Source organism: Carcharhinus amblyrhynchos, chromosome 4 (assembly GCF_965287045.1).
Source record: "Carcharhinus amblyrhynchos chromosome 4, sCarAmb.v2.hapA, whole genome shotgun sequence".
NCBI lineage: Eukaryota > Metazoa > Chordata > Chondrichthyes > Carcharhiniformes > Carcharhinidae > Carcharhinus > Carcharhinus amblyrhynchos.
This window is the reverse complement of record NC_137327.1, coordinates 101384312-101410646: the sequence shown is the minus strand read 5'-3', so window position 1 is coordinate 101410646 and position 26335 is coordinate 101384312. Positions and strand designations below refer to the sequence as shown.

The 26335-nt window shown below is 40.5% G+C and overlaps 1 protein-coding gene across 1 annotated transcript in view; it reads left to right on the top strand.

Annotated features, from left to right (window-relative positions):
* prrg3 (proline rich and Gla domain 3) overlaps positions 1 to 26335 on the top strand; it is a 79132-nt gene that overhangs the window by 955 nt on the left and 51842 nt on the right. The gene's annotated exons all lie outside the window — the stretch shown is intronic.

Below are 26335 nucleotides of genomic sequence, written 5' to 3'. Positions count from 1 at the left end.
GCTCCAACAGAATGAGCTACAGTATTAAGTTACATAAAGCATTGTAAGGTTTAATGGACTTTTTTCCAAATTGTGTATTAAATATAATTGTGTGTGTATATTTCAAGTTATGTGTTTGAACAAGAAATGAAAATTGATTGCTGTGAGATTATTGTCTCATTCCTTTCTTAATGTGAACCTTCTCTGAAGGTGGTTTGTATTTATATGTAACTGCAGACGTGAAGATTGACGTGTTCAGTGAAGAGATAGGTAGGGGACTGAATAGGAAGATCTCCAAATGCCTAGAAGATGGAGTAGTCACTCCAGAGAGCAGGCCCAACTTAAAGCAATCATAAACAAATATTTCACACTTAAAAGTTAAAATATACAATTATACAACACCTTTTAGGGAGAATTCTGAAGACCAAGTAGGAAGTAAGGGAGATGACCAAAGGAAAAGTCTGAGACAGAAGTATTGAGAAAACCTTTGAATATGGGAAGGGATGTAACAAAGAGAAAACATTTAAGAAGAGGTCTGAAGTTCAAAAATTCAGTGACTGCATTACTGATAGTGGTGGAGCAGGGTAGGGGGGAGAGATCAATGGTAGACCAAAATTGTGGATGTACAACATGAACTGTAGGGTCTATGGCTTAAGTAGGTGGGTAGGGTGCATAGATTTGAAGATGAACACAAGGGATTTGTCATACTTTAGAGAATAGTAAGGGAGTAGAAACTTTTCAGAATGAGTGCGCAGGAAATTCTTTAAAGGTACTCATGGTTTGTGTAGATTTGGATTTGAAGGAAAGGTGAGTACTAAGGGAATCAAACAGTTGGGATGTTAATTGCATAATGACTAAGTTTGGGAGGGGTATAGAAGCATAAACTTCATGAGGTGAAAGTCTATCTTGGTGATAGTCTACATATGAGTTCTGAAGCAAAGTTCAGCTTGGAATTGATGAGGACCTAGAGAACCCTTGTAAACATTTGTATTTAATCAGAACAAGCAGCGAAATCAGATGAAATCAGTGCTTGAGGGATAACATTTCTTGCAGTAACCGAGCAGGATGATGCAGTTTTGGGCTGAAGAAAATCCTGGCCCAGTTAGAATTTGGAAGAAACCATTGGATAACAAGGAAATAGTTTAGATAGGATTGCCAATGTACAACTGAGTGCCATTGACACACATGAAAGGTGACCCTATGTTTGTAATTATTTTGTCAAGTGGAGAATGTAGTTATGGTACAGGAGGGGGGCCGAGGATAAAACTGATGCTGGAAGGAACAGTGCAGGCATAAAGGAAAAAGTTAATAAGATGCAATGTTGAGCACACTGGTACAGGTAAGAATGAAAGCAAGAGATGGAGATGTGACTAATAAAATAGTAACCATGTAGAAAGGCAAGGAAAGGATGTAGAAAAAGCATTCTGCCTTTACATAGGATGTTATTGATAACTTTCTGGTCTCATGAAGCCGTACAATGAGTAAATAGAAATCAGAAAATGCTGGAAACACTCAACAGGTAATGGCAACAAATGTGGAGAGAAACAGACTTAACATGTCAGGTTTGTGACCTTTCACCAGAACAGGGAAAATTTCGAGATGTGAATGAGCATGGGACAAAGATAAAAGGAAGAGCCTGAGTAGAATAGGCTGAAATTCAGGAGAGATTGAATGACTGAAAAGTTAATTTTCCAGGACCAAAAGAAAAGGAACAAAATATGTGCCTAAAGTAGTTGTGCTCCTGACCAAAGGAAAGGAAACAAAATGGAGTACAGATTATGGACTAAAATTGTTGAGTTTAATATTGAGTTTTGAAGGCTGTAGAAGATGAGGTGCTGATCCTCATGCTTGTGTTGAGCTTAACTAGAAAAGTGCAGTGGGCTGAGGACAGAAATGCCAGCAAGAGAGCAAGATGAAGAATTAAACTGACAAGTGGAAACTCGGGGCCATGGTTGCCGACTGAATGGAAGTGTTCCGCAAAGTGATCACTGTTTCTGTGCTTGGTCTCCCCTGTATAAAAAATAACACCACATTTGGATCAATGAATACAGTATACCAGGTTGAAAGAAGTACACATGAATCACTGCTTCACTTAGAAGGGGTATTTAGGGCTTTGCATGGTAAGGGGAGGTGTTACATCTGTATTTACATGGAAAGATTCCAGGAGATGGAGACACAATGTTGAGAGTGACAGAGGAGTGAACCAGGGTTCCACAGAGGGAATGGTCCTTCAGAATGCAGGAAGGGAGAGGGAGGAAAGATATGTTTGGTGGTGGACATGGCATGTAGAGGTTAGTGGAGTGGAGAGCAAGGACAAGGGACACCGTGTCATGGCTCTGTGAGGGAAGGGAATGCATGAGATCAGAAGTACAGGAAATGTGGTAGACGTGACCAAGGTCTTGTAAACCACAGTGTGGGAATACCCTGGGTTGCAGGAGAAAGAAAAGATATATCTCAGACATGCTGTTGTAGAAGATTGCATCAGCAAAACAATGCGGCAGAGACCAAGGAACTGGGAGAATGGAATGGAATCTTTATAGCATGTATGGTATAAGAAACTGTAGATGAGGTAACTGTGGAAGTCGGTGGGCTAATACTGAATATTAGATGATATTCTATCGCCAAAATTGGAGACAGAGGTCAAGGAAGGGAAGGAAAGACTCCGCGATGGTCCATGAGAAACTGAGAAAATGGTGGAAATTGAAGCAAAGCCGATGAATCTTTCCCATCAGAGTAAGAGCAGGACATCAGAGCAGTTTAAAAGGGCGGTCAGTGATAAGGAGAATCAATTTCTTCGGAAAGGAAAAGATGCATGATGCTCCAAGTATGAAGTCGAGGAATGTTATTTAGTTTTAAGGGATTGGGTTGGACGAGTTTAATGGAGCACAGAAAATTTAAGTACTATCCATCCATCCACCACCCCCCTGCCCCCACCCTGTGCTTTGAGTAGCATACACATGCTGCTCACCTTGGCTTTGCACAATTAGTTGCAACTTATGACTTTCTCTCTCCTGATAAGTATTCATTGAGTTCTGCTAGAAAGTGTAGATCGTGGTGAGGTTACGATTGGACTTGGCCATGATGCCATTTTCCTCCTTTCAAAGCCAAATTATCTGCCATTACTCATTAAATGCATGCCTCGCATGAAGCACAAGGAGTTGTGAAGATTCAATATGAATTAGTGTGCAAGTTTAAGACTAGGAAAATTTAGTTAGATTCCTTAGGTCAGCTTATATGAAATCATAGAATATACAGCACAGACAAAGATAATTTGACCAATTATTTTGGCTGAAGAGCATTCCAATTAGTCCCACACTCCTGTTCTTTCCTCTTATCCCAGCAATCTTTTCTCCCTCAACTATTTATTCAATTTCCTTTTGAAGACTATCTTTATATTTGTATCCACCACACTAACAAGCAATGTATTTCAAATCTTAATTATGCCTCTGGTTCTTTTGCCAGTCACTTAAACTGGTTATTGACCCTTAAGCCATTGGAAATAGTTTCATTTTCTTCATTCTATTTTACCTCTTCATGATTTTTAACATCTTTAGCAAGTCTTCTCTTAGATGATGGGAAGGTACAAGGCACAATTTGGAAATTTGGAAATTTGCAGATGGTTCAAAATTTAGCACAGTGAACAGTGAGGAAAATAGTAAACCAAAAGAGTGCACTGATGACTGGTGGAATTAGATGGAGAAGTGTGAAATGCTGCATTCTGCAAGGAAAACTGAGAAGTGGCAATGCATGATAAATAGTGCAATTTTAGAAATCAGGGGCTCACTGGCTTTTGTTTTTGATTTGAAATGCAGTATTTGTTTGTTAGGTCATAGAGTTGTATGTTTGATAAACATATATTGGTTTGCTTTTTATTGCATTTGTTTTCCAGGGCGCAATGTAGCTCCATTTGTCCTTCGGACTGCACTGATTATTATCCATTACTGACCTACAGTCTAGTGGCAAATTAGAAAAGTGAATGTCTTTGCTTGGTGGCATGTGTTGTTATGATTAGAATTCTACCCCAATCATAAGTCTATAGGTCAGCTATTTGGAGGAATAGACAGTCTGGGTTTAGTTTCCAAATTTTTAAATAAACGGGACTTACTCAGAGTAGAAAGAAGCCCCACTGTGATTTATCCCCTATTTAGTCATCAAGACAAAGAAAGCTTTTTAAAGTGAGGTTGGCAACCAGAGGACATATATTTAAGATGATTGGTCATAAAAGGCGGGTAGGGTGGGGAAAAGAAGAAATTTCTTTAATGTAGTAAATTAAGGTGATCTGCAATGCACTATCTGAGAGGGTAGTGGGACCAGATTCAATAGTAATTTTCAAAAGTGATTTGGATATCTGGAAAGGAGATAATTGAAGGATTATGGGGAAATATCAGTGCAGTGTGACTAATTTGACAACTCTTCAAAGAACCAATGTTGTAGAATGTCAAGAGGAGGTGGTGAAAACGTCATTGTCTGGCACTGGTGTGGTGCAGATGTTGCTCGCCAATTCAGCCCCAAACTGAATTTGTTCGGGCCTTTCTGTATAAGGACACAAACTGCTTCAATATCTGAGGAATTGTGAATGGAACTGAACATTTCAATTAGCAGCAAACATCCCCACTTTATGATAGAGGGAAGGTTATTGGTGAAGCGGTTGAAGATCGTTGGCCTGAGAACCCTGCCCTGAAGAACCCTTGCAAGGATGTTCTGGAGCTGCAGTGATCAGCTTCCAGCAATTACAACCATTGTCTTTTGTGTATTTTGTATTGACTCCAACCAGTCGAAACTTCCGTCGATTTCTATTGACTTCAGTTTTGCTTGGTCTCCTTCATGCCATACTTGGTCAAATGCTGCCTTGATGTCAAGGGAAATCATGCTTGCTTCAACTCTAGAATTTAGCTCCTTTGTCCATTGTTTTGATTGTAATGAGGTCTTGAGCCAAATTGTCCTAGCAGAGCTCAAATTCAGCATCAGAGAATCAGTAAAATCAAATTGCTGGATTTTACTATCAATGACGTCTTCCATCACTTGGTTGTAGCAAGTAGACTGATGAAGCAAAACTTGGCAAGATTGGATTTCTCCTCCTTTTATTGTATAGCTCTGATTCTGTATTGTGTCAATTATGTCAAGGGTGGATTTTTTTTAACAAGACAAGTCTTCAGTAATGGCAGAACCCAGCTGAAGGATGCAAAAGGCTGAGGCATTTGCAATGCTCCTCAGTCAGAAGCGCAGAATGGATGATATATCCTGGTCTCCTTGTAAGTTCCCCACTAACGCAGAAGGCAGTCTTCAGCAAATTCAATTCGCGCTACATCGTTATCAAGAAATGAGTGAATGCTTTGGATACAGCAATGGCTGTGGTCCCTGAAAACATCCAGCAATAAGTAGTGTTGATGACACCAGCTGTGCCTCAGATTAAGCTACAACACTTGCATCTATTCATTAAAGTGACATTGTCCAGGTATATCTTGTCCATGAAAAGCAGAACAAATCCATGCCAGCCAAATATTGCCTATCAACAAAATGATGGAAGGTGACATCGAGAGTACTATTAAGCAGCAGTTACTCACCAATAACCTGCTCACTAATGCTCAGTTTGAGTTCTGCCATGACTGCCTGCAAACTGCATTACAGATTTGGTCGAAAGATGGGCCAAACTCAGTGTGACAACAAGGAGCCGTGGTAAATTTAAAGTCAGTGGGAATCAGGAGAAAAGTTTCTACTGGCTGGAGTCATGCTTAGCACAAAGGATAATGGTTGTAATTGTTGGTAGCTGACCATCTCAACTTCAGGATATCATTGCTGTAATTCCTCAAAGTACTGTTCTCAGCCCAACTTTCTATAGGTGCTTCATCTATGGCTTTCCCTCCATTATAATGTCAGAAGTTGGAATTTCACTGATTGCAGTTTTCAACTTGGTTCACAACTCCTCAGTCTGTACCTGCATTCAGCAAGTCTTGAGCAAAAGTAGTAAATGATCTACACAAACCACCTCTCCTTGATATTCAATGATATTACAATTGCTGAATCCGCCACACTATTAGCATTCTGGGGAGAGGATGGGAGTTGGTGGGTCATTATTGACTTGCAACTTAATTGAACCTGCTATATACATATTGTGGTTTTAAGAACAGGCCATAGGTTGGATATTGAGTGAAGAAAGACTCATCTCCTCACTACCCAGAACTATTCTATTGTCTATACACACAAATAAGAAGTCTGCTGTAATACTCTAATTGCTTTGATTAATACTGCTCCAGCAAAATTCACCATCACCATCCAGGACAAAGCAGCCTGCATGATTGTTATCTTGCCCATCACTTTAAGAACATAAGCACGCAAGTGAGGAGGATGCTCGGAGTGTATAGCTTGGTCATGCTTTATTAACTCAACATCATTACATTTACACAGCACTTCCTTGAGGTTTTTTCCTGCCTAGTTGATGCTATGTAACTACAAAGCTGAAAAAAAGGCGTCTTTCTATTAAGAACTTCCATCTCACTGAGCAAGCTTCTCCCAATTCACATCCAACAACCTGCTCTAACAACTCTACTCACGTTTTCACAGCTGTCACTTTCACCACGGCAGCTGAGTCAAGCCACAACATTCTAAAACAATCAACAACATTTTTTAAACAAAACAAACCACAACATTACAAAAATAAAAGTTAATTTTCCCAATGTTAGCAGATCCTATAAAAGCTCCCAGGGTCTAAATCTGCATCTTTGCCAATAACTAGTTAGTTCTTCCTTGGGTCATATTCGATAAAGAGATATAGAACATCAAAATGAGAAAAGTTTTAATGAATTGAGAATGGATAGTGCACAACCGTTGTGAAGGACAGTATAATACCTCATGTGTTTAAGATTCTTCATTCTAACAAGTGTCTGTATTTTTAAAAAAAGTTAGAAGTTTTAAAATGGTATTTTTTTTTACCAGTTCTATTTGATTAACTTAGGTTTCACTGTCCCGTAAGCTGGAAGCTAACCTGCTCTCAAACGTGTGCATATGATATTAATGAAATAAGGGTGAGATACTGATTCTCTTGCTTCTTTATGACTGCCTTTGGGAAGTATTTGACTACTGCTCTCCTCATCTATACATCTGAGGTCATGAGTATAAGATGATGAATAGGATGGATAGGATAGAGGTGGAGAGACTCTTCCCGCTCAGAAAGGACAGTAGGACTAGGGGGCACAGCCTCAAGATAAAGGGGGGGTGCGGTTTAGAACGGAGTTGAGGAAGAACTTCTTCACTCAAAGGGTGGTGAATCTCTGGAATTCTCTGCCCGTTGAAGTGGTGGAGGCTACCTCACTAAATATTTTTAAGACGCGGGTTGATGGGTTTTTGATAAGAGAGGGGATTAAGGGTTATGGGGAGAGGGCGGGAATGTGGAACTGAGCCACGACAGATCAGCCATGATCTTATTGAATGGCGGGGCAGACTCGAAGGGCTATATGGCCTACTCCTGCTCCTATTTCTTATGTTCTTATGTAACAAATGTGCTGCAGAAATTGTTTTGATTGTATTGTTTTTCAATCTTATATTCTCTCCTGAAGATGTTAATACAATTGGGCTAGAGATCAATAATTATTGGCAGCTTTCATACATTTTGCTGATAAGGCCATTCAGGTAGTGTTCACAAGCTATTTGTTCTTTTTCTTAGCAATGTGTTTGTTGGAGGGCCTTGCAGCAAGCCTGCTTCAACATTATAAACTCACTCAGACATGGAGAATGTGCAAACTCCGCACAGACAGTGACTCAAGCTGGGAATAGAACCTGCGTCCTTGGCACTATGAGACAGCTTGCCTCCCTCTTTCCTTGGAGAGTATGTAGGAGAGAAGGAAAGGAGAGGGTGCAGAATATAGTGTTGCAGTCATCGGATGCAGAGAAAGATCAGCTTAATATGTGGTAGGTCCATTCAAAAGGTTGATGGCAGCAGGGAAGAAGCTGTTTTTGAGTCAGTACGCATGGGTCCTTGATTATGCTGGCTGCTTTTCTGAGGCAGTGGGAAGTGTAGATGGAGTCAATAGATAGGCTGGTTTGTGTGATGGACTGGGCTATGTTCACAACCCATTGTAGTTTCTTGAAGTCTTGGTCAGAGCAGGAGCCATACCAAGGTGTGATACATCCAGAAAGAATGCTTTCTACGGTGCATCTGTAAAAATTGGTGAGGGTCGTTGTGGACGTGCCAAATTTCCTTAGCCTACTGAGAAAGTAGAGGCATTGGTGGGCTTTCTTAACTATATAGTCAGCGTGAAGGGACTGAGATAGGTTGTTGGCGATCTGGATATCTAGAAACTTGAAGCTGTTGACCATTTCCACTTTATCACTGTTGATGTAGACAGGGGCATGTCCTCCACTACGCTTCCTGAAGTTGATGACTATCTTCTTCATTTTACTGGCATTGAGGGAGAGATTATTGTTATCGCACCATTTCACCACATTCTCTATCTCTTTCCTGTACCCTGTCTCGTCGTTGTTGAGATCCAACCCACTACAGTGGTGTCATTCGGAAATCAAAAATGGGATTGGAGCAGAATTTGGCCACGGTGATAGTATAGTAGTAGTGAAGCAGTATAGTAAGGTGCTGAGGACATTGCCTTTCAGGGCACGGGTGTTGAGGATAATCATGGAGTGTCATTTGATTCATCAGCCTTTACAGAGACAGAATTGCAAAGTGACCGTTGTTGGGAATTTCAGGGTTCTTGACATTTAGAAATGGACAAAATGGAAAACGAAGGTAGCACTGACTGGATAAAGGCATTGGAGAGGAAGGATCTTTACTCAAAATATCAACAAAATCATTGTGATGGAGCTAAGAAACAACAAGGATCAGGAAATGCTGATGGGAGCAATTTATCAGCCCTTTAAAGATTAATTGTGGTGTTGGGCATAATATCAATAAGGAATGTAAGGTGCATGTAATAAGGATAATACAATAATTGAGTTACTTTAGTCTTCTTCTATGCTGGACAATCAAAATTTTCAGTAGTAGCATGGAGGAGGTATTAGTGAATGTTTGCAAGACCACTTTCTTCACCTGCATGTTAAGGAATCAACTCGGGAACAGGCTATTTTCGATGTGGTATTGTTCAATGAGAAGGGGTTTATTAGCAGCTTGTGGCAAAGAAACCTCTGGGGAAGAATGGTCATAATGGGATAGAGTTTGATATTCAGTTTGGAAATGATTTAGTCCAGAAAGAGAGTCTTAAATGCAAACAAAGCAAACTGTATAGGTCAAGGGCTGATTTGGCTGATAGATTGAGAAAAAGATGTGACAGTGGATATGCAATAGTAAACATTTAAATAATTAATTCATAATTTGTAACTAATGTGTATTCCCTTAAGGAATAAAAATGCCATAAGAAAAGTGGACCAAATGAAGTGCTTTCTATTGATGCTAAAAAGAATAGTAAATCTGAGGGTTGGGAGAATTTTAGAATTCAGCAAAGAATTTGATTCAAAGAGAGAACGAAAATAAACGTTCAAGATCCATAACAATAGAAGTTTTTATAATCTATTTTATGTAAAAAGGAAGAGATTTAATGAAAGGAAGTGTAAGTCATTTAGAAATAGAAACATGAGAAATTATAATAGGGAATAAGGAAATGGCAAAGGAATTTAACAAATATTGGTGTGGTAGAAGATACAAAAACTAAATAATGGGGAAGCAAAAGCTTTTAAATGGCTCAAAGAAATCAGTATTTATAAAATAAAAACATACTGAAGAGATTAATGGGACTAAAGATCAACATTCCCCGGACCTGGTGGTCTAAGTCCTAGAGTTTTAAAAGAACCAGATTGTGAATCTATTGGTTTTGACGTTCCAGAATTCCCTAGATTCTAGAATACTTCTAATGGATTGGAAACTAGCAAACAAAATTCCACTGTTTAAGAAAGGAGGGAGATTTAAACCAGGGAACCATAGTCTGACATCAGAAGTAATGAAAGTGAAAAGTGAGAAATCATTACTCGAGATATGTAACAGGGCAGTGAGAAAGTCTTAGTATGATTTGGCAGAGTTAAAAAACATAGAACAGTACAGCACAATACAGGCCCTTCGGCCGTCAATGTTGTGCCGAGCTATGTTCAAACCCAAGATCAAGCTATCCCACTCCCTATAATTCTGGTATGCTCCATGTGCCTATCCAATAACCCCTTGAAAATTCCTAAAGTGTCTGTCTCCACTATCACAGCAGGCAGTCCATTCCACACCCCAACCACTCTGAGTGAAGAATCTACCTCGGACATCCCTCCAATATCTCCTACCATGAACCTTATAGTTGCCCCCTAGTAACAGCTACATCCACCCGAGGAAATAGTCTCTGCACGTCCACTCTACGTATTCCCCTCATCATCTTAAAACCTCTAAGTCACCTCTTATCCTCCTCCACTCTAAAGAGAAAAGCCCCAGCTCCTCCAACCTCTCCTCATAAGACATGCCCTCCAAATCAGGCAACATCCTGTAAATCTCCTCTGCACTCTCTCCAATGCTTCCACACCACTCTTATAGTGAGATGACCAGAACTGAACACAATATTCCAAATTGGTCTCACCAAGGTCCAGTATAGTTGCAGCATAACCCCGCAGCTCTTAAACTCAAACCCCCTGTAATAAACGCTAACACACTGTAAGCCTTCTTCACTGCTCTCTCCACTTGAGTGGCAACCTTCAGAGATCTGCGGCTATGAATGCCAAGATCTCTCTGTTCCTCCACATTCCTCAGAACCCTGCCGTTGACCCTGTAATCCGCATTCAAGTTTGTCCTACCAAAATGAATCACCTCGCGCTTATCAGGATTAAACTGCATGTGCCACTTTACTGCCCAGCTCTGCATCCTACAAATGTCCCTTTGCAGCCTACAAGAGCCTCATCCACTACTCCTCCAATCTTGGTGTCATCAGCAAATTTACTAACCCACCCTTCAGCCCCCTCTTCTAAGTCATTGGTAAAAATCACAAATAGCAGAGGACCCAGCACTGACCCCTGTGGTACACCGCTGGTAACTGGCCTCCGGTCTGAAAATTTTCTGTCCACCACCACCCTTTGTCTTCTATGAGACAGCCAGTTACTTATCCAATCGGCCAAATTTCCTTCTATCCCACATCTCCTTATCTTCTTCATGAGCCTACCAAGGGGAACCTTATCAAACGCCTTACTAAAATCCATGTATACTACAACAACTGCTCTACCTTCGTCTACACACTTAGTTACCTCCTCAATTCAATCAAATTTGTGAGGCAGGACCTACCCCTCACGAAACCGTGCTGACTATCCCAGATTAAACTGCATCTTTCCAAATGATCATAATTCCTATCTCTCAGGACCCTTTCCATTAACTTACCGACCACCAAAGTAAGACTAACTGGCTTATAATTATCAGGATCATTCCTATTTCCCTTCTTGAAGAGAGGAACAACATTTGCCACTCTTCAGTCCTCTGGCACAATCCCCATGGACAGTGAGGACCCAAAGATCAAAGCTAAAGGCTCCGCAATCTCATCCCTTGCCTCCCAAAGTATCCTAGGATGTATCCCATCTCTCCCAGGGGACTTAACGACCCTCAGGTTTTTCAAAAACATGGATTTATGAAAGGGAAATCATTAGGACTCTATTAGGATTGTTTGGGTTTGTAACTACACAGTAGTTAAGGGGAAAGAGTAGATGTAGCGCATTTGGATTTTCAAAACTTTCTAATGAAGTGCCACATAATGTTATCCCAAACTAAAGCTTTTGGTATTGGGGGTATTATAGAATAAGGATTGATTAGCAGACAGAAAAGACCATGAAATAAATGTCATTTTCAGGTTGGCAGGCTGTAAGTTTTGGGTACTGCAAGGATCAGTATAATGTGTTTGGGTTTGCTGCTGATAAAATTACATGGGAAAGTAAGCTGTGAGAAGGACACTGAGATTACAAAGAGACATCAACCAGTTAAGTCGTAGGGCAAGTTGATACAATGTGGACGGAAAAGGAGAATATCTTTTAAATGGTGAGAAACTGGAACAATGTTGATATTCGGAGGGGCCTGGTGATCTTGCACACAAAGCACAGCAATAAACATACAAGTACAGCAAACAATTAGAAACACAGCTGGTATGTTAGCATTTTTACTATGAAGGGTTTGGAATATGAGAGTAAAGAAATGTTAGAACAAAATATAAGGTCTTGTTGACAACAAAGTGGAGTATTTTGTATACTTTTGGTCTTGCTTCATAAGAAGATTGTCCTAGGATGAGAGATTGAATAAACTGGACTTGTGTTTACTAGAGTTTAGAAGAATGAGAAGTGGTCTCATTGAAACATTTGGGTGGCACAGTGATTTGCACTGCTACCTCACAGCACCAGGGACCCAGGTTCAATTCCAACCTCGGGTCACTGTCTTTGTGGAGGTTGCACTTCCTCCCCTAATCATCTGTGTGGGTTTCCTCCGGGTGCTTCGGTTTCCTCCCACAGTCCAAAGATGTGCAAGTTAGGTTGATTGGCCATGCTAAATTGACTCTAGTGTCAAGGGGATTAGCAGTGTAAATGAGGGTTGCAGGAATAGGGCCTGGGTGGATTGTGGTCGGTACAGACTTGATGGGCTGAAGGCTTCCTTCTGTACTTATAGGGATTTTATCATAACGTTAAAATTCTTAAGGGACTTGCTAAGGCGGATGTCTCCCATGGCTGAGGAGTCTAGAACTAGTAGGTCAAGGTGTTAGAGTAAGAGGTCGGACATTTAGGACTGAAATTAAGAGAAATTTCTTTGTTTGAGGGATTGTGAATCTTTGGAATTTTCTTCGCCAGAGAGCTGAGGATGCTCGGTCATTGAGCATGTTGAGTACTAAGATGGATAGATTTTTGTATACTAATGGTATCGAGAGATATGGGATTAGTTTGGGGAAGTGGAGTTGAGATGAAAGGTTAACCATGATCATATCAAATGTGGGAATAGGATTTAAAAGCGGAATAGTTAGCTTACTCCTCCATTCACTATGATCATTGTTATGAGTTTAAGTACGGTCACACCTGAATTGTACCCCTTGTTTTGTCAGGCTCAGCCATATATCCCATATTTCCATGCATATGTTTTCAAAGTCATTAACTTATTTGTGTGTGGAAATTCTGCGAGCATTCATACAGTCATAGTGACTGATAAATTTTCTAGGGCCCTCCACATAACTTCCTACCCAAAAGTAAATATTGCAATTACATAGAAAACTTATTTGTTTGTTATTCAAGGACTTTGCTGACTGAGCCAGCATTTATTGCCCATCCTTAATTGAACTTGGGGAGATGGTGGGTGAGCTGCCTTCTTTAACCGCTGCAGTCCATGTGGTATGGGTACACCACAGTGCTGTTAGGAAGGGTGCTCCAGGATTTTGAACCAGTAATAGTGAAGGAATGGCAATATATTCCCAAGTCTGTATGGTCAGTGGTTTATAATCATTACAGTGCAGAAGGAAGCCATTTGGATCATTGGGCTAGCACCAATACAATCCCACCCAGGCCCTATCTTCATAACCTCATGCATTAACATTACTAATCCCTCTGACACTAAGGGGCAATTAAGCATGGCCAATCTACCTAACTTGCACATCTGTGGAGTGTGGAAGGAAACTGGAACATCCGGAGGAAACCCATGCTGACAGAGGTAGAACGCGCAGACTCCGTGTGCATAGTCACCCATAGCTGGAATTGAAACCAGGTCCTTGGTGGCTGTGAGGCAGCAGTGCTAACTACCATGCTGCCCACAATGGCTTGAATGGGAATATCCAGGTGGTAGTGTTCTCATGTGTTTGCTGCCGTTGTCCTTCTAAACGGTAGTAGTCATGGGTTTAGAAGGTGCTACCTAAGGAGCCTTGATGAGTTCTTGCAGTACATCTTGTGGCTGGTACACACTACTGCCACTGTGCATTGGTGGTGGAGAGCATGAATATTTGTGAATAGAGTGCCAATCAAGTGAGCTGCTTGAATGGCCAAGTGAATAATTCTAGTGAGTCAAAAATTACAGAAAATACAGAATCTGATACTGCAGTATATAAGCTGAGCAAGTACTGTAGTATCTTAAGTGCTGTGCTAAAAATAATTTTTCAAATAGTACTGAGCTCTTGCACATCCCAGTTCGAAAAATAATGCAGTAAAACAACAGAGTCTGGTTAGCTCTGTTATTGATGGCTAGCGTGTGGGTCAGATTAACATCAACAGCAGTTTGATCCTTGTTCAGGCTAAGGTAGACACAAGGCCTGCCTCCACATTCTACCCTTCGTAAAACAAAATCCCAGCACTTTGCTGTGGTTTGCCAAATAATCATCAAGGACCTGACTTCAGGCAGACAACTTGAGAAGAAAAAGGTTGTAATCTAGTTTGATGTTAAAAAAGAGTATCCAAAACACAAAGTGATAAAATCACAGTCAAAAAATGCAATTCTATTTGTAAATTGCAGGAATCAGATGTTTAGCTCTGGTGGTTCTTTGAAGAAATATTCCTGCCATAACAATTTATTTGTACTGTGATGTTACTTAGTTCCAACAAATACACTCTAGACTTGATTGGTTTAGAAAAACTTTCAAATCTTAACTCAGTGAGGTTCTGTCTTAAGATATATCTATTTCTGACTTTTAAACAACAAATGAGTCTGGAAGTTTTATTCAGTAGTCTCTCTTCCTTCCTCTTTGCTTTGTTACCATTATAAAAAATGCAAACTGTGCTGAAGATTCTGTGGGTTGGGTGAATTCAATTTAGCAGCAACTGTATTGAATCACAAAGGAAAATCGCTGCTGTGAATGTATAACACTTAAAGGGATGTTTTCAGATTATACCAATTGATAACTTTCATTCCAAAATGTCTGAAACAGTCAGGGATGCATTTTAAGGCTGTCAAATAGTCAGCTAATATTTCTAATTTCCTCTTGCACTTATGCCTCTAGTGCACTAATCTAGCTCAGTGTTTCTCTTGACTTTGTAGCTTGGATATATGAGAAAGTGGTAAGGATGATTCAGCTTGCAATATATTTTGTTTTTATTTGAGGATGTATAATTCTATTTCCTCCCCCTTTCACCACACCTTACTGGGCCTTGTTTCAACTGCAGCTGAGAAAGTGGACATATGATCGCTTCTCAAGCCATTTAATATTTTTCTGAATTTTTTTGCTTAGAAGTGTCTCCACCTAGTTATTTCTGTTTTCCTTGTGACTTTGAAACCAAGCATGTACATCTTTCTGTGGTTGAAGTCGAGCCGAGAGGCATGGGGCTAGGAAAATCAAATCTTATGTTCCACTGCCTGCGGTGATGCAACAGATTGTTGCTCCAGTGTGTTGGGTTACATACCCATTTATATTTTCAGTTTGTCTCTCCTGGTTTTTTCTCTTCTCACACAAGGGTTCACCTGGTAAATGCCAAAGCATTCTTGAGAACGTTGAGATGTACTGACTGTGTTTTAGTAAATGCTTACTGTACCATTTCTAGTACCATACAGGGTGAGCATTCCAAAGAGCACTAAGTCAGTCTTTCACAGCAGTAATTTGCTAGTTAGTGTCTCAAGGTCCAAATGTTAGAAACCACAAGTCTCACCCGAGCATGCTGTTGTTTGCAAACTTGTTGGAATACTAATTGTTATAAGTTTCAATGACCAATTAGAAACATATATAAATAGCAAACATGTATAATCTCTAATTCTAAAATTGTTGGAAGAAATTGATGGTGGAAAAACATGTTATTTTTATGTCCTCCTCTGCCACAGATCTGATGTGTTGATGTACATTTCTACAGCAACCAATAGTCATTTGACAATTGGATCAAGCTCAGGGACATTGAGGTCAGTTGCAACAGCCCCATCAGAAACATAACTCAGCCAAGGAGCAAACAAAGGATGTTCTTGGTTGCATGGTTCTATGCCACAGTATTGCAATATCCCGTTGTGCTTGTATGTTTCTAGTGGTTAAGACAGGATTACTTTAGGAACAGTAGTTACATTTATAATCATAAGCATAATCTTGCATGTCCATATTATCAAGTAAAAGCTGTGCTGCTTAAAGCCATGTTGCTAATTAGTTCCAAGGGTAAATAATGCAGCATGTGCTAGAAATGAACAAGAGATGCTAGAAAGTTGCATGTACAACCTGAATCTTCTGATTTCCAGAGCAGTGAAATCGGGACTTCAGTCTGTTTTGCATGCTGGGATCTTGTGTTTTGGACCCTGTTGGATCACGCACTGTAATTGCTCAGGAAGTTTAAATTTCTGATGGGCTGATTTGTGCATTCTGGTAGCCTCTGCAAATGTCGACACTGAGCTCAGGATTGGAGACATGAGCCAATACATGGGAGTTACCCGGATACTTATTTTGGAAATATTAATCTGGTCACTACCTTGTCTAACTCAGTGATTTAGCCAGCATAACTGAACTCAGCACCCTCATACTCCCCTCCAACACACGCTCTATCTTGCGCCCGCGCGCTCTCCATAATGCACCCAGACCCAACTATCCATTGACCCAACCGAATTGCTCTCCCACCACCACAGGTCAACCTGATTTACCAAAGCTCCCAATCTGAATCGATAACCACCTGAAACCAGCCCACCCCCAATCTAAGTAATCCCCAACCCAGCCCAATTGTCTCCACTATCCTCCCCCACCTTGAATCGATCTGTCTCTCTATCACCAGCGTGCACATTCAACCTCTTGCTGACACACCAGCTCATTTGCTCATTAAAAGACTTGAGATTTTTAAAGACTTACCTGAATACGGTAGTTAAGGTCACTTTAAAAAAAAGGGAAATGTTTTCTTCATCCATCTTCGACCCTTGCCAGTTTTCTGTAGAGTTGGCTGCACTAATCTATCATTTCTGCAGCCGGCTTCAGAAGTCCCAGCTGAAATAATTCAATTTGGTCAGGTACAGAAATACTTCGGGGCAGTAGCAATGTACACAACTTCAACAATTTTCAGAACATCGGTCATTGTAACCACTAAGATCTTTCTGTTAATATCATTGCCATTTTGTGTTCTGTTCATGTCACACACAATACATTTTTATTTACATTTAAAATTGATTTCTTGATGGAACTAACTGAGTGCTAGCAGGATTTTTAGATGCTACACCAAGCACATATTTTAACAGCCACATTAGTTCTCTGATATGGCATCTGCATTTGATGGACTTGAAGTCAGATTGAGTAAAGTGATGTGGAGCTCTGTAAGGCAATGCTTCCCAAGCTTTGTACCAATATGACTCCATTTTAACATTTGAAAGTTAAATGTAATCCCAGAGACCAACCAAAGCAAAACTGCAATACAGCGTTCAGTATATAATTATTAAAGTTACAATACACCACATAAAATCTGTTTCTAAAATACCTTATTACTTTATAGGATCATAGAAACCCTGCAGTGCAGAAAGAGGCCATCTGACACCAACCACAGTCCCACCCAGGCCCTATCCCCATAACCCTATGCATTTACCCCAGCTAGTCCCCCTGACACTAAGGGACAATTTGGTATGACTGTGGGAGAAGACCGTAGGCAGCACCCAGAAGAATTCCACACAGAATGGGTAGAATGTGCAAACTCCACATGGACAGTGACCCATGCCAGCAATCAAACCTGGGTCCCTGGCGCTGCAAGACAGGAGTGATAAACACTGTGCCGCCATGTTCCCATGTTGTTCATCATTATGTTCTCATCAGTCCATTATTTCATCGGACCCACTCCAGCTCGTGGACATTTTCCTGAAGGCAGCAGAAGTGCAGGCTGAGGGTGGTTAATGTTGGAACCCAGGTCATTCTGAACTGTCAGGATGATAGGGTTAGGTTCAGGTAGCATGGGGGCATTGCAACACAGTTCATGGTCAGGACCAGGTGTCAAGACTCAGTGAAGCAACCAAAGATAGAAGCCTGTGGCCCAGAGAGATACAGTGAAAAGCAGAGCAAGGCCAGGTCTGGATGCCACATGAACCTCTGAAATGGTGCTGGTCTCAATCTTAGATGAAGGGAGATTGCAATTCTAAATGTGGTTTCTAGAAAACCCTAGAATAGAATCATAGAATCCCGACAGTACAGAAGGAGGCTATTTAGTCCATCAAGTCTGCACCGACTCTTCAAAAGAGCATCTTACCCATGCCCATGACCTTCTGCATTTACCATGGCCAATCCACCCAACCTGCACATTTCCAGAGGAAATCCATGCAGACATGGGGATAATGTCCACATAGACAGTTACCCAAGGCTGGAATCGAACCTATATCCTCGCCGCTGTGCCATCCTTGAGTACTAGCCACTGTGGGGAAACAGTACATTATGATGTAGAGAGCCACATGGGAGTGATAGAATGTAGTGATGATTCTGGTAGAAGTCGGCATGAAGAAGCACCTATTCAGGTCTGTGTCCTGAGTATGTGTATACAGTTATATGTTATTAATGAAGTTATTTTCAGCCAATTTTCCTTGGGTGGATGTAGCTGTTACTAGGGTGCATAACTATATAAAGTTTGTGGTGGGAGATATAGGAGGGATGTCCGAGGGAGATTCTTTACTCAAAGTGGTTGAGATGTGGAATGCGCTGCCTGCTGTGATAGTGGAGTTGGACACTATAGAAACTTTCAAGCAGTTATTGGATAGGCACCAGAATGATAGGGAATGGGATAGCTTGGTCTTGGGTTCGGACATAGCTTGGCACAACATCGAGAGCTGAAGGAACTGTACTATGCTATATTCTTCTATGTTCATACAGGCCTCTACACCTCTTCATGCGATCACACACAACAATACAAGAGTTTCTGCAATCTCTATTTGGTGTGGTCGAGTTTGTGAACCGCTGCGCTCAGGTGCCAGAAAAGTCTAAGATCATTAGGGTGTTGGGAGTTACTGAGTACTGTTTGATTTTATACAAATTGCTAACAGGTCAGACTTGACAGATCTATCCATTTTACTGATGATGTCAAAGTTTGTATTCTTTTTCTAAACAAGCAACATAGTAGTATTTGAAGCTACAGAATCAATTGATTTAAGCTGGGAATGTCGCTGATTTTCTTTAACTAATCCTTGTTGGAGCAATGTTATCTGTAACATGTGTTCAGGGTTAAAGACCAGCAGTTTGTTTTGTTGTTCAACTACGTCTTGATCACAAAACAGTATGTTTGATTATTTGCCCCTGCTAAACTAAATTTCTGTTTGTGCTTCACAACTTGTTTGCTTGGCAATTACTTTTGCTATTCAGTTGTGAACTCAACATTTGCAGACGCAAGAATTGTGTGTAGGTCACTAGAGTGTCGCTGTCACTTGCTGCTGAAAGTAGTTAGTAATTTACACACTGTGACTTAGTGCTACCTCATCATCTTACCTTTAATTCATTTATAAATGAGAAATTGCTATCATACTGTTGATACAGAATTAGGAATTATAAACTGAGGATTTATTAAGGAATACCAAAACATGAATGTTAGATGTTTGAGCTACACATTTCACCATCTACCATATCACAGAATCCCTATCGTGCACAAAGAGGCCATTTGGCCCATCAAGTCTGTACCAACAACAATCCCACCTAGGCTCTATTCCCATAACTGCATGTATTTACCCTGCTAATTCCCCTGATACTAAGGAGCAATTTCACATGGCCAATCAACCTAGCCTGCATATCTTTGAACTCTGGGAGTAAACCAGAACACCCACACAGACATGGGGAGAACATGCAAACTCCACACAGACAGTTACCCAAAGCCGAAATTGAACCCAGATCTCTGGCACTGTGAGGCAGCAGTGCTAACCACTATGCCACCATGCCAACTAGGATAGTGTCTGTGCTCATTGATTTTTGTTTTAATATAGTAATTTGTTTTGTAGGTTTGCCTGAGGCAGAAATCGGCAGTGTGTATGTGACTGAGATGCTATTATCAAAGATGTATCAAGCAGCCAATTCAATACAGGAAGAGCATGGGAGTTTTCACTGAAGCCAGGGGCTAATAATTATCCCTCAACTAACAGCAACAAAATAAGTAGATTATTTAGTCATTACTACATTGCTGCTTGTTGGCTTCTGTTTTTCTGCATTACAAAAGTGACCACCTTTAAAAAGGAAATTTTATTGGCTGTGTCATGGTATTCTGAGTTTATGAAAAATGCAATAGAAAGGAAAGTCCTCTTGTTTCTTTCCAGATCACATGCTGGCAAGTGTATGGAATAGTTGGAGATATCAATGAAAATTCATTATCAGGAATGATGCAACCAAGATGTTTTAATCGAGATGTTTTAATTCAAGATGTTAAAATAATTTTGGGTCAGGATAGATTGTAGAAGCTGTAGCTATTGCAGATACATATGATTTTAAAAATACAATGAACTTTCAGAAATGACAAGCTTGTGCATTATTGGTTTATAATGGTGAGGAATGTAAGAAATAGGAGCAGGAGTAGACGATGTGGCGTCATCGAGCCTGCCCTGTCATTCAGTTTGGTTATGGTTCATCTTCTGCCTGAACTCCACATTTGTTCCCTGGATATTCCTCATATCCAGTAATTCCTTGAGAGATCAAAAATCTACATATCCTGACCTTGAACATATTCAATGACGGAGCATCTAAAACCCTCTGGAGTAGAGAATTTCAAAGATTTACAACCTTCTGAGTGAAGAAGCCTTTCCTAATCTCAGTCCTAAATAATTGGCCCCTCATCCTGAGGCTCAGCGTTTATGTTCTAGATGCCTTACCTGAGAAAAACGATCCCTCAGTGACTATGCTGTCAAAGCCCCTCCAGAATCTTGTATGTCACTTCTCATTCTTCTATATACTCAAGAGGATAGACCAGTATTCGCAGCCTTTCATTATGGGATGAGCCATTGTCCCAGGAACCAATCCAGCAAACCTTCATAGTACCATCTTGAAGGAAGGTGTATCCTCCCTTAGATATGGAGCTGCATACAATACTCTGAATATAGTCACAAGATATCCTTATTCTTATATTGCTATCTCAAAGGAAGGTGTATTGCTATCCCTTTGCAATTAAAGATAAAATGATATATGTCTTCCAAATGGTTACAACAAAGTCCCTCTGAACACTGATGTACCTTTCATGCCTTTTAAAAGGTATTTTATTTTACTATTACAACAAAAATGAATAACCTCAGACTTGCTCACAGTGTGCACTGGCTGCCACCTTGTTGTTCACTCACGCCAGAATTCCCAAGTCCTGATAATCCTCAGCCTCAGAAATGTCCACACATGCACTGACGGGGAGTGGATTGCACTTATGCAGTTCAGTATTATAAGCTCTTTGAGCCGAGCACGGACCAAGTATACATGCGCAAAAAGAAAACTGCGTGGGAAGCCAGGTCATGTGACTCAGGAACACGGCACCATATTGGAGAAGAGTCCCCAATGGAGGACAGGGAGATGTCTCAGTTAAATTGAGAAGAAAGAGGCGAGGAAGAGGCCTCACCCAGAAAAAAGGCTGTAGATAGCAGAATTTGTGATAAGTGCTCAGGGAAAACCCTGAAGATCTAAGAAGGCAGCAGAAGATGGGTAAGTTTGGGCTGTAGGCCACTGGCGTGAAGTCACACTCCTTTTGAACAGTAATATTCTGCTTGGCATAGCTGAAATTATGCTGGTAGGTTGGTGCTTGGGTGCAGACTCATGAATCCAGAGCATAAAAGTCTCAGGAGATGAGATTGAAACCCTGCAAGGTGGGCTGTTGTTGAGATTGTCCAAGTTGGGGTGACCTTTTGGAGAGAATTAGAAGGTGAGATCTTTGACAGGGAAGACTAAAAACCCTTGGTTCAATGGGATTAGTTGATTCATTTGTTATTGACTTCCGGATGGGTTGTTGAAAAATTAGTAGTATGTGTCCTGGTTGCATTTGCTATATATTGTGATGTGTTCGACCATAGTTCGCCTATTAATTCATGTGTATCTTATATTAATGTAGAATGTCAGAGTAAAAGATATATATTGTAAATTGTATAACCTAATAGTGAAGTTTAAGTTTGTTTGTTGAAGACTTCTATCATTTTGTGGCTTTAATTTCTTGGTAAGCGTTTTGAATCTCAAACATTGCCTTAAACAAATGTTATTGGTCCCTAAACAGATCTTATCAAAAATTTAGGTGTCTGGTCCAGGGTCGTCACCTAAAACATTAAAGTAGATTGCAAATAGCTGAGGATCTTGTACAGTTGTGGCAATCCACTAATTACAGCCTGCCAACACAAAATACCTAGTTTATTCCTGTTTAATCAATTTTCTATACAAGTTAATATATTATCCTTAAATTTAGAACCCTTCTCATGTCCCTTTTGTCTGAAGCCGTAACACATCTTTGGAAATCTGAGGATATAATATCTATTAGCCCCCTTTTTCTACCCTATTAGCTACATCTTCAAAAAAATTCTAATAAATTTGTCTAATATGACTTCCATTTCATAACGCAATTTTGACTTTATGAAAAGTCAAGTACTGTCTGATCGTACTACAGTTTTGTAAGTGCATCATGAAGACTTTGTTAATAATGGATTCCAACATTTCTTTTGTTGACTAATGTCAGGACTACAGTGCACTTTTTTTCCTCTCCTCCCTCCTTTCTTGATTAGCGGTGTTATATTTGATAACTTACAATCTGCTGGAGCTATTCTAGAATCTAGGGAATTTTGAAAAGTTGTAACGCTGTCTCTTTAGGTAGTTCTTTTCATGTACCCAACAAGTAAAATTGAACTCAAATTAACTTAGGGACAAATTAAGAGGGGCAGCCCCCCAAAAGGAAGGGGGGGGGGGAAACGGCCTGAACAGAAACCAAGTCCAAAGGAAACTTAAAACATTAAATCAAAATGTGATTATCAGGGTTTATAACACACCCTAGTCCCTGCGGTGTCCAGCGGGTGCGGAAAGTGTCAATTGTGCCCGTGGACACCATATGCTGCCTCTTTAGGGACACCTGGCTGCGAAGGTAGCCACGGTAGAGGGGCAGACAGTACCTCTTTTAGGATCCAAGGATGTAGGCATTTGATTCTGGGGATTTATCATCTTTTTTTTGTCACTTGAGATTCTCTAATATACTTTCTGATATTAATTACTTCAAAATTCCTTTTTGTTTTGGACTAGAGTATGTTGCTCTCAGACTTGATATGGAATTGAAGTTTATTATCATGTTTTCCCCAGAGGATCGTTTACTAAGAAAATAATAATTAACAATGCTTGATTGCACCAGATTAGATCTCAATAGCTGTATTGTTAATGGATTCCAGAACATGATGTTCTAAGAAGCTGAGTTGATTCCACAATGTATTGATGTTTCACTGCTATTTTTCATATTGAGTCTGTGCATACCATAATTCCATTTACTATTGGCGGATTTGAGACAAAAAAAGTCATTTATTGAATTTAACTGATTGCGTTGCTATGATCTTGGCATTTGATTGCAACTTAAAAATCCTTTAAACTTTTCAAGGTGTTCTGTATTTTACGAACATGCGCCAAATTGAAATGAGGTTGGATCTCAAAAGGTTCCAGTCAATCCGGCGTCTCTGGGAAAAGCAAGGAAGATTTCCATTTAAATAGCATTTCACACAACCTTGGAACACCCCAAAGAGCTTTATAGCTAATGAAATACTTGTGATAAGTGCTCACTGTTGTAATGTAGGAAAAGTGGCAGCCAATTGCAAGCTTCCACAAACAGTAATATGATAAATAACAAATAATGTGTTTTTGGTGATGTGATTTTAAAGGTTAAATATTGGCCAGGACACCAGGGAAAACTTCCTTGTTTGTCTTCACAATAGTGCCATGGGATTTTTATGTCAGTCTTTTATCATAGAAAGAGATCATAGAAACCCTACAGTACAGAGAGAGGCCATTCGGCCCATCAAGTCTGCACGACCACAAACCCATTCAGGCCCTACACCCATATCCCTACATGTTTTACCCACTAATCCCTCTAACTTACACATCTCAGGACACTGAGGGGCAATTTAAGCATGGTCAATGAACCTAACCCGCACATCTTTGGACTGTGGGAGGAAACCAGAGCACCTGGAGGAAACCCACGCAGACACGAGGAGAATGTGCAAACTCCACACAGACAGTAACCCAAGCCGGGAATTGAACCCAGGTCCCTGGAGCTGTGAAGCAGCAGTGCTAACCACTGTGCTACTGTGCCGCCCTTTTATGTAAGACAGGGCTTCAGTTCAATGTCCCTGCAAGATGACGTCTGTGTGGCAGATTCTCAGGAACAATAATGAGCAACTTTCAACTAAAGGATGCCTTTACACAAGTGGTGGAAATCTGAAACTCTCTGTCAAAATGTTATTTAGGTTAGATCAATTGAAAAATTTTAAACTGAGTGTTATATTTTTGTTGGTCTAGGGTATTAGAGTATGAAGCCAAGGTAGATGGATGGAGTTGAGATCTGTCAAGAATTAATTGCACAACAGTGTAGGCTTGTGAGGCTATATCACCTTAGCTAGTTCTAATAGAACTGATCATGATTTGGAAGTTAGTTGTATAGAGAAAAGTAAAGTTGAAGATTGATATGTTGGGATTGGATAAAATTGATCACTGAAGGATGTTCTTCTTTAAAGGGGATAGTGTGACCACAAGAGGTGTTTGGAAAAGGGTGTGCACCAACATGCAAGATTTAAATTGGTTTGCGAGAACTAGAGATAGGTCTCAGGGAAATTTAAGCTCGGAAAGAGAAAGGAAGAAAACTTCTGAAAGATGATGTAACAAGGTGGGAGATTTTGGGTGGGCATGTCAGAATGAGGAGAGTATGGCAGAGGTATCTGCTGAAAGAAACTGGACCAAACACTATCTAGGACTACGCAAAACCAATGCATGATAATATCAATCTTGTAGTTATTCTATAGTAGAGATAAAAGTGTTTGATTACTATTAGTGTCACAAATAGGTTTACATTAACACTGCACTGAAGTTACTGTGAAAATCCCCTAGTCGCCTCACACTGGCGTCTGTTTGGGTACAGAGGGAGGATTTAGCATGGCCAATGCACCTAACCAATTTTGTCTTTTGGACTGTGGGAGGAAGCTGGAGAACCTGAAAAAAAAACCCATGCAGACACAGGGAGAATATGTAGACTCCGCACAGATAGTGATCCAAGCTGGGAATCAAACTTGGGTCCCTGACGCTGTGAGGTAACAATGCTAATCACTGTGCCGCCAACACAAATTACAGATCTGTAAAATGTATATGTAGGGCAAAAACTTGGGCTTGTCAGCATCTGTTTTTTGGGTGTTAAGAGTGCCCTTAACTCTAAAATGTTGTTTGCAGTGCATGCACACATTTTCTTGGATGAATGGTGCTGAATACTATATTGATGCAGGTGTTGCTACATGTGCAATGAATGTTTGCCAGAATATGCAGACACATTGTCAATCAGCATTCAAAACTGACTGAATGCCAACGATGACATTTTGGAACTCGATTCTCCAACCAAGGCCCTCTCTTAACCTTGCACAACTGAACATGAATTCAGCAGCAAGAAGGACCTCTCCACAATGCTACTCAAAGGTATGATTTACTATTTGCAGTTTAGGTGATCATTTATTTCTTCTGGATGTTGCTATGCCTTTACAAGTGTTTTGTGCATTCTACAGTTGTTTCAAATCAAAGTCTACAGCGAGTGATGCAGCATTGCTGAAGGTCTTTTCGCTGGCTTCAAGGGTTCTTCACAAAGCAATTTGCTTCAAGGCCACGGGTGCACTAACAGGCATTCCCTTTGGAGTATGCATGACTTGGAGAATGAAGGCCATGTAGAGCAGGACAAGCTGCTGGAGGAAGGTGAAGAGGAAGCGAGGCTCTCAACAACGGGCCTTATCTATTCAGAGTGTTCAAGGAACAATTTTCCCCGAACCTCAGTGAACACCAATGTGTAAAATGCTTGTACTTCAGCCATAACTGCAATCCCAGAGCAAGTCAAGGACTCCAATGCTAGTGGCAATAAATATTTATGTCTCTAACTTCTAGGCCAAATCTGGAGATATTTGTAACATGTTACAATTTATTGCATAACGGTGGTCACTGAGGTTCAAACAGTGCTTTCATTCTCTCTTGCAAAAGACAAGAATGAGGAGTGAGCATGCAGCTTTACTAGGATTGCAGAGTGCTACTAACTGCACATGCTAATTGATCCGCGGTGCTGAATGTCTGTACCCTTATTGAATCAAAAGGAATTTTACTCACTGATGCGTGACCACAGGAACGAATCATCCAGGATAATAGCTGGTATCCTTGGAACAGTCACCATGTCCTCATTCTGTGGCAAACTGCTGTGCCAGCTGTGTTTGAACCACTACAGAAAATCAAAGATGGAATAATGAGTGACAAGAGCTTTCCAATGACAAGATGTCTGATGACTCCAGTTTGCAATTCCTACACACTAATGAATG